This window comes from Lonchura striata, chromosome 10 (assembly GCF_046129695.1).
Source record: "Lonchura striata isolate bLonStr1 chromosome 10, bLonStr1.mat, whole genome shotgun sequence".
Taxonomy (NCBI): Eukaryota; Metazoa; Chordata; class Aves; order Passeriformes; family Estrildidae; genus Lonchura; species Lonchura striata.
Window position 1 is genome coordinate 26,683,471 of NC_134612.1, and position 13,538 is coordinate 26,697,008.

At 54.9% G+C, this 13,538-nt stretch overlaps 1 protein-coding gene across 4 annotated transcripts in view; it reads right to left on the bottom strand.

Annotated features, from left to right (window-relative positions):
* The window catches only part of MBNL1 (muscleblind like splicing regulator 1), a 65,295-nt gene extending 52,147 nt beyond the window's left edge, over positions 1-13,148 (bottom strand). The window contains exon 1 of one of the 4 annotated variants that reach the window (XM_077785769.1): positions 13,131-13,148. The gene's annotated coding sequence lies outside the window, so the exon portion shown is untranslated. Of the gene's footprint in view, positions 1-8,780; positions 8,857-9,020; positions 9,116-13,130 lie in introns of those variants that run through there. The other 3 variants (XM_077785768.1, XM_077785767.1, XM_077785775.1) reach the window with 3 other exon arrangements.
* Positions 13,149-13,538: the final 390 nt, after the last annotated feature.

A 13,538-nucleotide genomic window follows, 5' to 3' on the forward strand; every position in this document is an offset into this window, starting at 1 on the left:
TAAACACCATGATTAGCATCATCCACAAGAAGAATCCCTACAGAAAAAAAAGCCACGTCCATGACTCAGCAAGGGAAGGAACTGCTTCCCTCTGACACCAAATTCCGCTGATGCTGATGGTTTCAGAAGTGACCCGAGGAGCTCTCCCTGGTGAGAGGTGCAGCAGACACCAACCCCGGCTTCCCAGGGGTCTGATGCCTGAACATCTCCAGCACTGCAAGGGAAAACAGAGCAGCACCTCAGTCCTGCTCAGGCTTCCACTTACAAACTGGTTTCCACTTCCCTTCCTAATGCAGCTGCCACGTGGCCCTGGTGCAGAGGGGGCTTTTCCTTCCCCGGAGACAGCTGGATAAAGCAGTGGGCAGAGGAGTCCTGTGGACCACTGCAGACAGTGCCTGATGGGTCAGGACATACACATGGCCACTAAACTTTATTAATTTATTAATAGTACCACTTCCTCCAGACAATAAACCCCTCCCCTTGGCCTCACTAACTCATCCCTGGCTAGGCCACCCCTCCCACCTTCGTCCACATCAAAAACTCCAGATTTCAAATTCAACCATGACAACCACTTTGTTAGGACAACAATTTCAAGTCAGGTGTGTGAATGCAGCCACCATATCCCTGCAGACATGAAATTAACTAGCAAGATTAAATCTAAACCTAATTACCAGGAATAGAACAGGCCATTCATGTCGCCTGCTCCACACTGGTGTGCGGTCCTGCTCCCGGTGACAATGCCAGCAGCTCTGCTGGCCCTGAGGACACGTGGAGCACAGTGGGGCACGATTCCATGGGGGACGCCTTGCTGCTCCCTGCCTGCTGCAGAACAGGCTCACTCCCAGCCAGGCCCATGGGAGTTATGGCAATCATGGATTGCTTCATCTTGCATCTGACTTGAGAGCAGCCAAAAAGGGCCGTGAGTCCCACTCACGAGGAACTCGTCACACCGAGTTCTGCTTGCAGCAGCTCTCAGAACTGGTCACCAGCTCAGCCATGGCGAGCTATGGCAATGCAGGGACACCCACATGCTTCTCCCCAGGGAGCAGAGAACTACCTGGGAATGAGGGACACAGAGTAGGTCCGTTTGGACTGAAGGACTGCTGCTGAAGCGGCAAGCCAGCGGCCTGGCTCTGCAGCACGGCCAAGCAGTGCCAGGCACAGCGCCCCGAGGAAGGAGCAGGAGTCCCACTCTGGAGCCACGGCGGCATCGCAGAGCGGCAGCGCTGCCATGCTGGGACACCGGGAGCAGGGGGAGGCACTGCCAGCTCAGCGCGATGACGACACCGCCCGACCCGGTCACCAACATGAATCACGGCAAGGACAGGCCTGGAAAACGCTCCAGCATCTGCTGCGAGGCAGGAGACACAGCCGCCTGCATTTGCATTCACAGCTGGCTGTTTCTCGGGAACCTCAGATCCAAAATAGAGCGCTTGCAGTGCTTTGATTCCTCCTAGCCTTACATTTAATTTATGTTTATAATCACATCCTTCCAGGATAAGAGAAACTTGTACAACTTCTCAGAAAATACAACGAATCGATAGAATTTATTTAATTAGTTACATAAGAACCTAAACCACAGAGAATGGGATTTTTAGTTCTCTCTGCCCTGTCACCACCTGAGGTATCAGACATGACTGTTATACACCAAATATAAAATGATTTTTCCATACACAGCAAAACTAAACCAGTTTAGGAAACGCTTTCCTTGACATAATAGAGATCCTTACATATACAGTGCTGAGCAGCACAGAAACACTGACTGATGGGATCAATTTTGGATTGTGACCAATCTCACACAAACTAAACAAATACATGAATCTTCAGATACCAAGTAAAAGCTTCAAATTAGTCACCGGTATTAAAAAGAAGTAATAAAAGCAGTATTACTTTTATTTTAGGAAGTAAGTAGAAAATATCTTTGAGACAAGTTTTTAATCAGTATTTGCTTTAGCATAGTTATGCTTGTTCATTTTGAATTATGACGAGTACACAGCTAACAGCAACCGTGAGAAACAAGGCTCTAGGAGCTCCTGTTCAGAACAGCCTCCTGCACACGACCTCAGCCAGCAGAGCTCCCCCACAAGGGGCACAAGTCACAGGGGGCTCCTGAGCTGGGCTGGCTCCTGCACGGCGCAGCAGGTGCCACTGACACTGGCCCCTAGGACTTCTCACAGATTTCTCCATCCTCTGTTTGGGTTCTCCTCGATGTGTCCCCTTTTCCACTAACATAGCAAGCTACCCAAGTTAAATGCAATGAAGGAATTTTGGAAAGACCTCAAAAGATCACTATTCGCCTTGTATTTTCCTTCCTACCTCTAAAAGCCATTTTAAAACACCAAGAATGAAAGCTTACATTTCTACTCTTACACAAAGAAAACAGAAATGGGGATATTGGAAAACAGAAACAGGGATATTTGGAAAACAGCTTCTGAAATAACTTAAGAAAACCTAGCTTTTATGAAAATGGTGATTAAAGGCAGAAGTTGTAGAATGCTCAGAAGCTGTAGAAAACAAACCAAATCCAAAGCAGTAATTTTGTCAGTCACACAGAAAAATCGGTGAAAGAAGTTCAAATGCTAGTATTTCTGTTCTACCATTACCTGTATTTAATTAGAAGAATTGAACAGAGCTGCATCTACTTTTCACAATAAAAATCACATCATTAAAGATTTATTTATTGAATATATTTGCACGTAAATCCAGGAGCTCAATAAAATGTTGATAAGCAGCAAACAAGAGATTTGCCCTGGGACTACCTTCACAGCAGCCTGCAAAGCTCTAGCACCACAGCAAGCGCCGCACTCCCAAAACAACATTTTTAACTGCTACACATCAGAAAGCTGAAAAATACATAATTACATTATCAGGATCATGGACTCACTACCTTTGATTTTTCTGCTTGAAATGAAAGAAGGCTCAAAGTCCACTGAAGTTGTGCCTACATTTGGAGCATGGAAGGATTCCTGTATAAAATTACAGGTAAAGAGCACCAAACTTCACTGAAAACCAGAGGCTGCCACACAGAGTCAGGAATGCTCCCCAGGCACTAATAAACTCTTCCACACACTGGAAACAACATTTTCATTCCGACTTGTTCGGATTTTATTCCACGCTTTGGAGAGGCACAGAAGAGAAATGGGAGAGCTCATTTCTCCCCAGAAAAGCAAGTGCAGCTGACGGGACCTTCCTTTTCTGGGAGGCAGCGGCCCCGAAACTCCACTGAGCACGGCCCCAGGGAGCGGCGAGGAAGAGGAAGGGCGGCTGGCCCGCTCAGCACCCTTTACATGGCCAGCACAGCACCCTTTACATGGCCAGCTCAGCACCCTTTACATGGCCAGCTCAGCACCCTTTACATGGCCAGCGCAGCACCCTTTACATGGCCAGCGCAGCACCCTTTACATGGCCAGTGCAGCACCCTTTACATTGCCAGCTCAGCACTCTTTACATGGCCAGCGCAGCACCCTTTTATATGGCCAAGGCAGCACCCTTTTATATGGTCAGTGCAGCACCCTTGACATGGCCCATGCAGAACCCTTTACATGGCCAGTGCAGCACCCTTTACATGGCCCATGCAGCACCCTTTACATGGCCAGTGCAGCACCCTTTACACGGCCAGTGCAGCACCCTTTACATGGCCCGCGCAGCACCCTTTACATAGCCCATGCAGCACCCTTTACACAGCCAGTGCAGCACCCTTTACATGGCCCGCGCAGCACCCTTTACATGGCCCATGCAGCACCCTTTACATGGCCAGTGCAGCACCCTTTACATGGCCAGTGCAGACCTGCCGCTGTGCCTCGGGCTTGGCAGCCTGCTTGGAAAGCCTGACCCACGCGGCTGCTGCAGCGCACTCGGGGAGCGCGGGTTCCGAGCCTCCACACCGGGCCACAGAGCCACCTGCCACGGCACAGCTGGGCTCCACTGAGCGGGGAAAGCTGATCTCCGGGAGCGCCGGGTACCGTCACCGCAGTGCAGATAACGCCACTGCAGCACCACGGCTCCGGCAGCCCCGGGCCAGGGGGCTCCGGCTGCCTGCAGCCCATCCCTGCCGGGGGCTCCAGCTGTCCGCAGCCCATCCTTGCCGGGGCTGGGGGGCTCCGGCTGCCTGTAGCCCATCCCTGCCGGGGGCTCCGGCTGCCCGCAGCCCAGCCCTGCCGGGGGCTCCGGCTGCCCGCAGCCCAGCCCTGCCGGGGCTGGGGGGCTCCGGCTGCCCGCAGCCCAGCCCTGCCGGGCCGCCGGGAGAGCCTGGCTCACACACCACACACGGCAGCGCCCAGGGCCCTGCCACACTGAGCTGGGCACTTCTGACTGCTCTCCCTTTTTTAGAAGGAAAAAATTCCAATTAACTTCTCTGGAAGCAGGATTGGGCCCAGAGCCCACAAATGCTCTGGGTTCCCAAGTCCTTACTCACTGCTCGCAGTTGGACTCGCTGGCGCGGGAGACAGCGAGGCAGCAGGAATGCGCGGAGCTGCTGCGGGAGGATTTGGGAGCCGGGGCCCAGCCCTGCTCCTCCAGCCTCCAGGCTCCGCCAGGGCTCGGTACGTGCTGCAGTGAATCCCAGCCATGCACGGTACAAACGCTGCCCTCACCCTCCCGGGCCATCCGGAGGGGAATGCAGATGCCAACAGACATCTCCTGTGCAGGCTCTGCAGCAGACCTGAACCCACAGCCACCCAAGTCAGGACACACTATTTATAATGCTTTCAACATTTCACTTTTCTCTGCAAATAATACCTGCTCCAAGTTCAAGTCCAAGGCATATTTTGCCTTGCCGGATGATCTGCGACCGTCTCATGACTTATTACATTGTTATCGCTGCTAAGCTGAGCAAACAGGGCTGCTAAGTCTATTAATCTTCTGAAACACGAAGTCTGAAACTGCAGAAACAAAACATCTCACTACAAGATACATAAAATGTGCTATAGAGAGATAAGGGGGGAATTCAGTGCACGCTCTGTTAAGGTTTTTCAGTGCCACTGCAAGCAAGACTGACGTACTTTTGCAAGTGCCGACTGTGGATGTAAGACCAACAAGTTACATAAGGGAAAAGAAATCCCTTTACAAGAGCTGCCTGCCCCAGGGCGGCCAGCGAGGCACACTTCCCGCAGGAAAACCTGGCCACGCCGCAGGCGCCGAACTGCCACCTGTGCATTCACGAGGAGGGCTGATAAAGGCAGCCCGGCCCAGGCAGGCTAACCAGGCGGGCTGTGCAGGCAGCAAAAGGACTGCACATAATGCAGCCTATCTAGTACTTACTGGTTTTTTTCTGTGGAAATTCACTCCATTCAGCTACGCGTATTTATGTACCAAAATATCTTCCTGAGAAAACAAGTACTTGGCCTATTTGCCCAAAGCAAAGGTCCCAGGAGCACACAGGAGTCATACATTTTATCAGAGTGCTCAGACCAGGGCATCTCCAGGGGGCAGTGAGGCTGTGGAAGGACAGACAAACCCAAGCTGAGCTGGCCCATTCCCCAGGCTGGGCTAATGCTGGTCATGCACTTGCCTCATGGGAATTACAGTCTGGCTACACAAAACTCAGGCCCAGCTGCCTCAGTTTTCCTGCACAACCTGTACATTCAAACCAAAATGAACTCAAACTGCAGGATTTTGCACCCTTGTGACAGAAGTGCTGTCACCTTACACACTGCTGCTGCTCTTACTAATTTGTACTACAGCAATTTTCCGTCCAAAAGCTTAATCAAGTTGAATTGTGAAAACTTGAGACATATTTTACTGAGGATAGGTTATAACTATTGCAAACATTTTTTCTTCCTAGCTAGTAAAAATATATTTTGGATAAAAATATTATTCTATAACAATTACATGCACATAATCTGAAACATGGACTATTTCACAGGGTAGAAATTGACAGAAAGTGCACGTTTAAAAAAATGAATTGACCCCTTAGGAAAAGCAATTCTTCTGATAGAATTTGTCTCTGGCTTTTTACTCTGAGCAAAGTACTGACAAGGACATTCCCCCTGCACAGACTGTGAAGGGAGAGTGGGCTCCAGAATCCTCACAGGAATCACACAAAGCCTTCACCTTGCACCTCGGTATATTAACTGTGTTTTCTCATCTTAGGATGTATTGAAGTTTCATCACAACTACAACGGGGTTTTAATAGTCCCTTCTCTTTCTTTGTTACCTGCTGGGAACTCTCTTTGACACTAATGGAATTGCAATTGCACATATTCACAGCAGAGCAGGCTCCAAATGTCACCAAGGACAACACCCAAACATATTTACATGTTTATTCTTTTGCTAAATAACTATGGGGTAGGAGGAAAGAAATGTTGTTTACTTTGCTGCATAACTTGGGAAACAGTTTACAGTAAATAATTGTTGATAAAATTAAATTTTAAAATAATAAACATAGGCAACTGCTGTAATCCTTAAGGCACACAAACAGCGGAGACCACAAGTCATGCAAGGGAAAGGAGAGCCCCCTGTGTAGGGCTGGGCACAGCAGGACACACTCAAGTGTAGGAATTCCCAGAGAAGCAATTGAATTCTTCCAGATCCTCCCTCTCCCTTCCCTCCTGGCAGGAGTAGTAACAGGAATTTGCTGATAAACTCATAGTTGCAAAAATCATCCTTGGCATGAACATAAATCATAAGGAATGGGAACAGAACTTTTCCTGCAGTTTTACCTTAAGGAGCTGGCCTTAGCTGGCCTGTTTACAGCATTCCCGTCGAAAATATGTCTAAGGAAAACACCCATTAAGCCTTTGAAAGTAACAGTTACCACAAGGCCTTTTACAACCCAACACGCATGACTTCCTCAGTGTCAGAAAATGATGTCTGCAGATTATCCACCAGTTCCTGAGCAGGAATCATCCACTATTTAGGAATCAAGAGGTGCTGAGGCTCATCCCCCAAATCACAGGCGTCCCTGCATCACTACCACCTCCCCACTGATGCTGAAGCAGAAGAATAAAACAAGTACTCAAAGAAAATAAAAACAGAGAGGGAAGCCTATGATTTAATCTGAGTTGGCCATTAGATCTTCATCTACACCACGTGTAAGAACCTTCCTGTGGCCACAGAAACCCCCCTGGACAGTGAGAGCAAAACCATTTGGATTTACAGCCTGTCTGCTCTGGGCAGCCAGACCCTGGCCCTGCAGGGCAGCACCTCCCAGCAGCCAGGGCGTGTTCCAGCTGTTTGCTGGCACCCGTCACCATCTCCTGGATGTCACCCTTCCACACCAGGCTTCCAGCACAGGCGGCTGAGGACAGGGGAGTCAGAGCAGCACCCAATGCGGGGATGCAGCAGGACACGGCTGGGACATCGCACCAACACGCAACGGGACATTCACCCGCCCTCCACAGACCCCTCAAGGACAGACTGAGGGAGCACACTACAGATCCCGCTACCCAGGAGAACCAGGCTGGAGGCAGCTGTGGGATACACCCGGACTGGCCACTACCCATGCCTGCTTTCAGCCCAGACTCCCAACGCCCCTGGTTCTGCAGTGGCACATCCCAGCCTTCCACATGCAGCAGTCCTGTCACCATTGCAGTGAGAACGGGGTTAGCAAGCCTTTCATTTCTTCCTCTTTTATCTACTTTAAATTATCATAATACTGTTCTATGCCAGCGGGCCTGCCCAGGGTCAGTGTCACATGCAGCCAGCCCGAGGGAAGCCTGCAACCTCGCCTCAGCTCTCACCCCGAACTTCCCCTGCAGCAACAAGTGCCATCGGTTAATTATTCATTATGTAAATAATTTCCTTGTCACTTTGGAATATGTTGTCATTTCATTAGAACCCCTTCTCCATAGTGCTAAAAAAGATGTACCCAGTTAAGTTATTTACCATTACTATTCATTATTTCAATCCCTCTTTCCCATTACATCCCTTCCCTGCTCTCCTTATTTTATCTGTCACCCATGTCCTGCTTCTCCCTTTCCCAGGGGCATATATTCCCTACTTCAAAAAAATCACCGAAAGAAATTATTTCTTTTTTTCTAAAAAAAACCAATCACACATTTTTCCAAGACAACCATTTAACACAAACATCTCTGCGTTTTTCTCTTCCACTGTACCACCGTCGTAACAAACTGACTAGCTTGCACCTGCCAACCGAAGTTCTGAATTCAAGAACTTTCTCCAGAAAGGAAACAGAAACCTCTCTTTCCGTCAGGCTACGGCGGCAGCTCCGGGGCCAGGCCGTGCGGTGAGAGCGCGCGGGGCGCTGCCGCCCGCACCGCCGTGTGCTGCGCCCGCACGGCCGGGCCCGCCTCCGCCGCCCCCGCCGCCGCCCGGCGCTGCCGGCCCCGAGCCCCGGCCGAGCCCCGAGCCCCGGCCCCGAGCCCCGGCCGAGCCCCGAGCCCCGGCCGAGCCCCGGCCCCGAGCCCCGGCCGAGCCCCGGCCGAGCCCCGAGCCCCGAGCCCCGGCCCCGCGCTGCCGAGCGCCCCGCGGCCGCGGGCTCCGGGCCCCGGCGGGGACCCTGCCCGAGGGCCGCGCCCCGGCCCCGGCGCAGCCCGGCGCCTGTCCCGGCCCGCCGAGCCCCCCTTCCCCGGGAGCCGCCCCGGCCCCGGCGCAGCCCGGCGCCTGTCCCGGCCCGCCGAGCCCCCATTTCCCCGGGAGCCGCCCCGGCCCCGGCGCAGCCCGGCGCCTGTCCCGGCCCGCCGAGCCCCCATTTCCCCGGGAGCCGCCCCGGCCCCGGCGCAGCCCGGCGCCTGTCCCGGCCCGCCGAGCCCCCCTTCCCCGGGAGCCGCCCCGGAGCGCCGCCGCCGCGGCCCGCGGGCCGGGCCTCACGCCGCACTCACCCCGGGCCTGCCGGCGCGGCCGTGCCGGCCCGCCCGCCCGCTCAGCCGCTCATGCTGACGGCGCCGCCGGCGCGGCGGGCGGAGGCAGCGCGGCCCGGGCTCCCCGCGCCAGCCCCGCGCCCGCTTCCGCCGCCGCCCCCGCCCCGCCCGGAAGCGCCGCCCGGCCCCGGCCCCGCCGGCAGCCCCGGGCCCGCGGGGAGCCCGGCCCGGCCCGGCCCGGCCCCGGCCGGCCGCGCTCACCTGCTCCCGGGGCGGCCTCCGCGCTCCGGGCACCGCGGGAGCGAGGGGCAGGCGCGGAGCGGGGCGGCGGCGCGGCGGGCTGCCCTCCCCCGGGGCCGCCCTCCCTCATCCTCCCCGCGGCGGAGCGGCCGGCGCCTCATGAGTCACCGAGCCGGGCCCGCACACGTGCCCGGCCCCGCCGCCCGCGGCCGGGGAGGCGCGGCAGGGGCGGCGCTGCCCGGCCCGGCCGCGCAGCGCCCAGCGCGGCGGCTCCAGAGCCCCAGGGCCGTCCCGGGGAGCACGGTCCCCCAGAGCCCCAGGGCCGTCCCGGGGAGCACGGTCCCCCGAGGACCCGCTCCCAAAGCGGGCGGCAGGATCCTGCTCTCCTCCTCTGAGCCGCAGCAGCCGTTGCAGAGCGGCTGGTTCTGCCGGCTGCCGCGGGGGCTGGCACGGCTCCCCCGGCACCCACCAGCAGCGGCTGCACCGCTCCGGCCCTCCAGAGACGCAGCCCCACCGCCCGGGCGACTGCTCGGCTCTGGCCCTGTCACAGGGCAGGTGTCGGTCCGGCCGTGTGGCTGACACCGACGGCAGAGTGCACAAAGATTAGCCAGAGGTGTACCAAAGTGTCCCCTGCCACGACACGCACACGGGGTCATGTGCAAAGGGCTCATCAGACCACCGTGGTGCTAACCACAGTTTAGGAAAGACAAACTGAAAAGAGACAAGGAAAGAGACAGGGAGTTTATCTCCAGTGTCACGTACTGTTAAACGTCTTTTAACACAGATACCTAAGCAGAGGGTTGTTTTGTGAGATGAAGTAATGACAAATAATTCCTCACTTGACTTTGGGAGACAGATTTTGTTAGCTGGTCTCTAGATCTAACTCCAGCTGCTTCCTTCATAAGGCTTTTTGTTCTGTTACAAGCCTGGAGGGGATATAATTAACTTTGCTTTTCTTGTGCTCTAATCGCCCCTGCAGCGGAGCAGGCAGCACTTTGGAAACAGAATGGATTTAGTGAGCATCCCTCCTCAGAGCTGCCCAGCCTGGGCAGCATCCAGGTGTGCCACATGCCCGAGGGAGTGCCGGCACCTCAGTGGCTGGGAGAGCTTTCTGATACCTGCTGGTTAACTCTGATGGCTTTTTGCTAGAAACGGGAGGCTGAAAGGACAAAGAAGCATTCCATTTTCTTTCAGAAAAATGTCATGTTCTTACACTTTTGTTTCAATGAAGTTTAATCCAGAGCAGAACAAAACTCATGACAACTGGTATCCCATTGTATTTTCTATTTGCCTGCCTCGCTGTGGTGCAGCGCAGATGTCCCCCAGCCAGAGCAGCCCTGGCTGCACAGCCCCGATGGGCCCTGGGAGTGAACATTGTACTGGGCCACTTGTGCTCTTCCTGTTCCCGCTCAAGCACAAAGAGCTCCCGGGGCCATTTCCTCCCTGAGAACCGACATCACCACTCTGGGCGTTTTCAAAGCACTTCTGGTCACAAAGTTTCTGTACAAACTCCTCCCTGCCCAAATTCTTCTTAAATAATGGCGTGGAACAGTGTCTTGGCACTGGGAGACTGGAGCTGTGTCCTGGGCACAGTGATGGCATTTCTCACAGTATCCTGGAAAGTGAATGCATTCCATTCACACTGCTTTATGCAGGTTACAGCAGATCAAACCCTGAGGCATGGACGTCGGGCACAAGCTCATAGCAGAATGTCCAGGCACGGCAGGGTAAAGAGGAAACCGTAAGGAAATTTCAGATGCAGGGGTCTCCCAGGTCATCATCCAATGCCAACAGCAACCACCACCTGGGATTCCAACAGACTAATTGTCTTACAGCAAAGATAAAGAAATGTGTCATAGCACACTGCATCGTGCGCCGCTCAGCCCTGAAGACATAAATCGGTACTTGAGGACAAAGAGAAACACTGTATGCTAAGAAAGTTTTTTGAGGGATACTTTGTGTTTTACAGTCCCTGTGAGCTATTGCACGTGGAGCAGGAAGAGGAGCTCTCCTGGCTGAGTCAGGGCAGCCCTGGCGCTGTTGAGGGGAGAGGCTGACCAGTGGAAACGGTGCCAAGGTGCCTGCCCTTCCCTCTGAGCCCAGCAGGCAGCAGGGCCAGTGGTCACCCGGAGCATGGACACCAGTGTGTCCCAGAGCCTGACACGAGGGTGCCTGTGGGCATCCTCATCCCGGCTGCGCCTCGAGCAGAACAAAAACACTTCCTCGCTGCCGGGCTCCCACCTGTTAGGAGCATGGGGGGCTCCGTACCCGGCCTCACACACAGACAGAAACCACCTGAGCTCCAAGTGTGTCTTCATTTTATCTCACCAAATAGCTGCAATACAGCAGTCACTAAATCAACCTATACTCTGATTTTCCTTCTCTCCTTGAACCTTCATTAAAGACAGACACACGAGTTGCTTCAAACCCGAACTGAATATGACTGCAACCCTGGAGAAGCCGTTTGCTTCCTGATGCCCTTATTTGTGCAACACTGGTGAAGCTCAAGTTCCCCAAAAAGGTCTGACACAAGCTCCAGTGCGGCTGCCACGGAAGGCCCTGCTGCCTCCCTGCTCTTCCGGAGCCCGCTCCCGCGGCTGCTGCACGGCGCACGCAGCCACCGCTTCCCGCCAGGCCAGAGCACATTTGTTTCTGGTTTAATGATCTCATCTGCATGTGCATTTCTGTAAATATAGCACACAAATTTATGACTTGGCCCTTACACTGTTTTGTCCTTTTATTTTAAAGCCTCCTGCAACTACTGTGTGATAGCATTCTTGTTGAAAGCAATAAGATACTTAGAATCTCTCCTAGTCTACAAGCACATAAATGAGAAAAATCCACAGCGCAATTCCTAGCAAATAATTGTGACAGACGTTATAGCTTCTGCCTTTTCTGCAAAGGCAATTTCTTTCCTTCTCTGCAGCTCATGCTGGAGCCCCTCCAGCAGCACCTGGTCACAGCCCCAGCCCCACGGGAGCAGTGTGGGTGCTCAGCCCCACGGCTGCTGCATGCGATCCAACGTGGTGTTTAGTCACGGAAAACTGGCGGGACGTTCGCCAGCAGTAGCAGATTTCACGGTAGGAAGCTGAGGGTTGCTCTCAGAGGATTAATGTCATTTCAATCTCCCATGCACTTAACCAACAGCCCCCTAGAGTGCCGGAGAGGGGCTGAGCAGCAACGCGCCCGGGATGGACACCCACCTGCCTCGCCCAGGGCCGGCAGGACCCTGCGGAGGAGCAGCACTCGGCCCCACAGGGAAATGCACCCAAAGTGGTGCAGGGCTGGCAGGACCCTGCAGAGGAGCAGCACTCGGCCCCACAGGGAAATGCACCCAAAGTGGTGCAGGGCTGGCAGGACCCTGCAGAGGAGCAGCACTCGGCCCCACAGGGAAATGCACCCAAAGTGGTGCAGGGCCGGCAGGACCCTGCGGAGGAGCAGCACTCGGCCCCACGGGGAAATGCACCCAAAGTGGTGCAGGGCCGGCAGGACCCTGCGGAGGAGCAGCACTCGGCCCCACGGGGAAATGCACCCAAAGTGGTGCAGGGCTGGCAGGACCCTGCGGAGGAGCAGCACTCGGCCCCACGGGGAAGTGCACCCAAAGTGGTGCACAGCATGGCGGGGGTGCCTCACCAGCCCTGTGTCCGCTCTACTGCCAGAACACAGCAGATGTTAAACCAGCTCACAGGGCTCTTGTAAGCATGCAAAAACCTCTCTAGCTTTTCCAGCGCAGTAAGCACCACAGGTGATGAACGGATAAAACGGTGGTAAAAGCAGAAGAAAGAGAAGTTGCACACACCGGCGCCATGGCAGTGGCTCCCGCGCCGTGTTTGTTCCACGTGTCCCTGGGACCAGGCTGCTGCCACTCAGGGTGCAGCTCCACACCACAGGGGTCCCAGTGGACCCCCAGCACGCAGCACAGCGGGTCTATGATGGGCCTGACTGCAACTTTTAATGCTCTTCAGAACCACAAAGTTTTGTTACTCATGCCCTGCATAAAACCATCTTGCATTTAGTGTTAATTTCTCTACTAAATTATTGAAGTCTTCACTAACTCAAGATAGCGAGGCACGTACGCGAAAGCGCAATGAAAGACGGCAATGAAACCGTCCAGCTTTGTGAACGACTCACCGTCCATCACGACAGCCGCGCTCTCCTGCTGCGCTCGGCGGGCCCCGCGCTGGGGCCAGTGCCTCCGTCCCACCCGGGGCTCCTGCGCGGCGCACGGGGCGCCGGCAGCGCTGCTGGCACAGCCGCCGCCCCGGTGCCGCGGGGCCAATGACAGCCTGCTGCTCTCTGCGACCGCAGCACGCCGGCCCGGCCGGGGGAAGCGGGGACAGCCCAGAGAGTGACACTTACCGAACCTATGGGGCCGAGGCAGCGAAGCGAGCCCTTCGTGCAGCGCTAACCACGGCCACGGGCTGGGCTTTGCACATCTATTTTCTTAAGGAAGCAAAAATTACTTTCTGCTAGTAAAAAAGGACACGCCAGAGGAAGTGCTTTGCATGGCGCTGCAGCCCGGCTCGCTGCCGGGGAGCT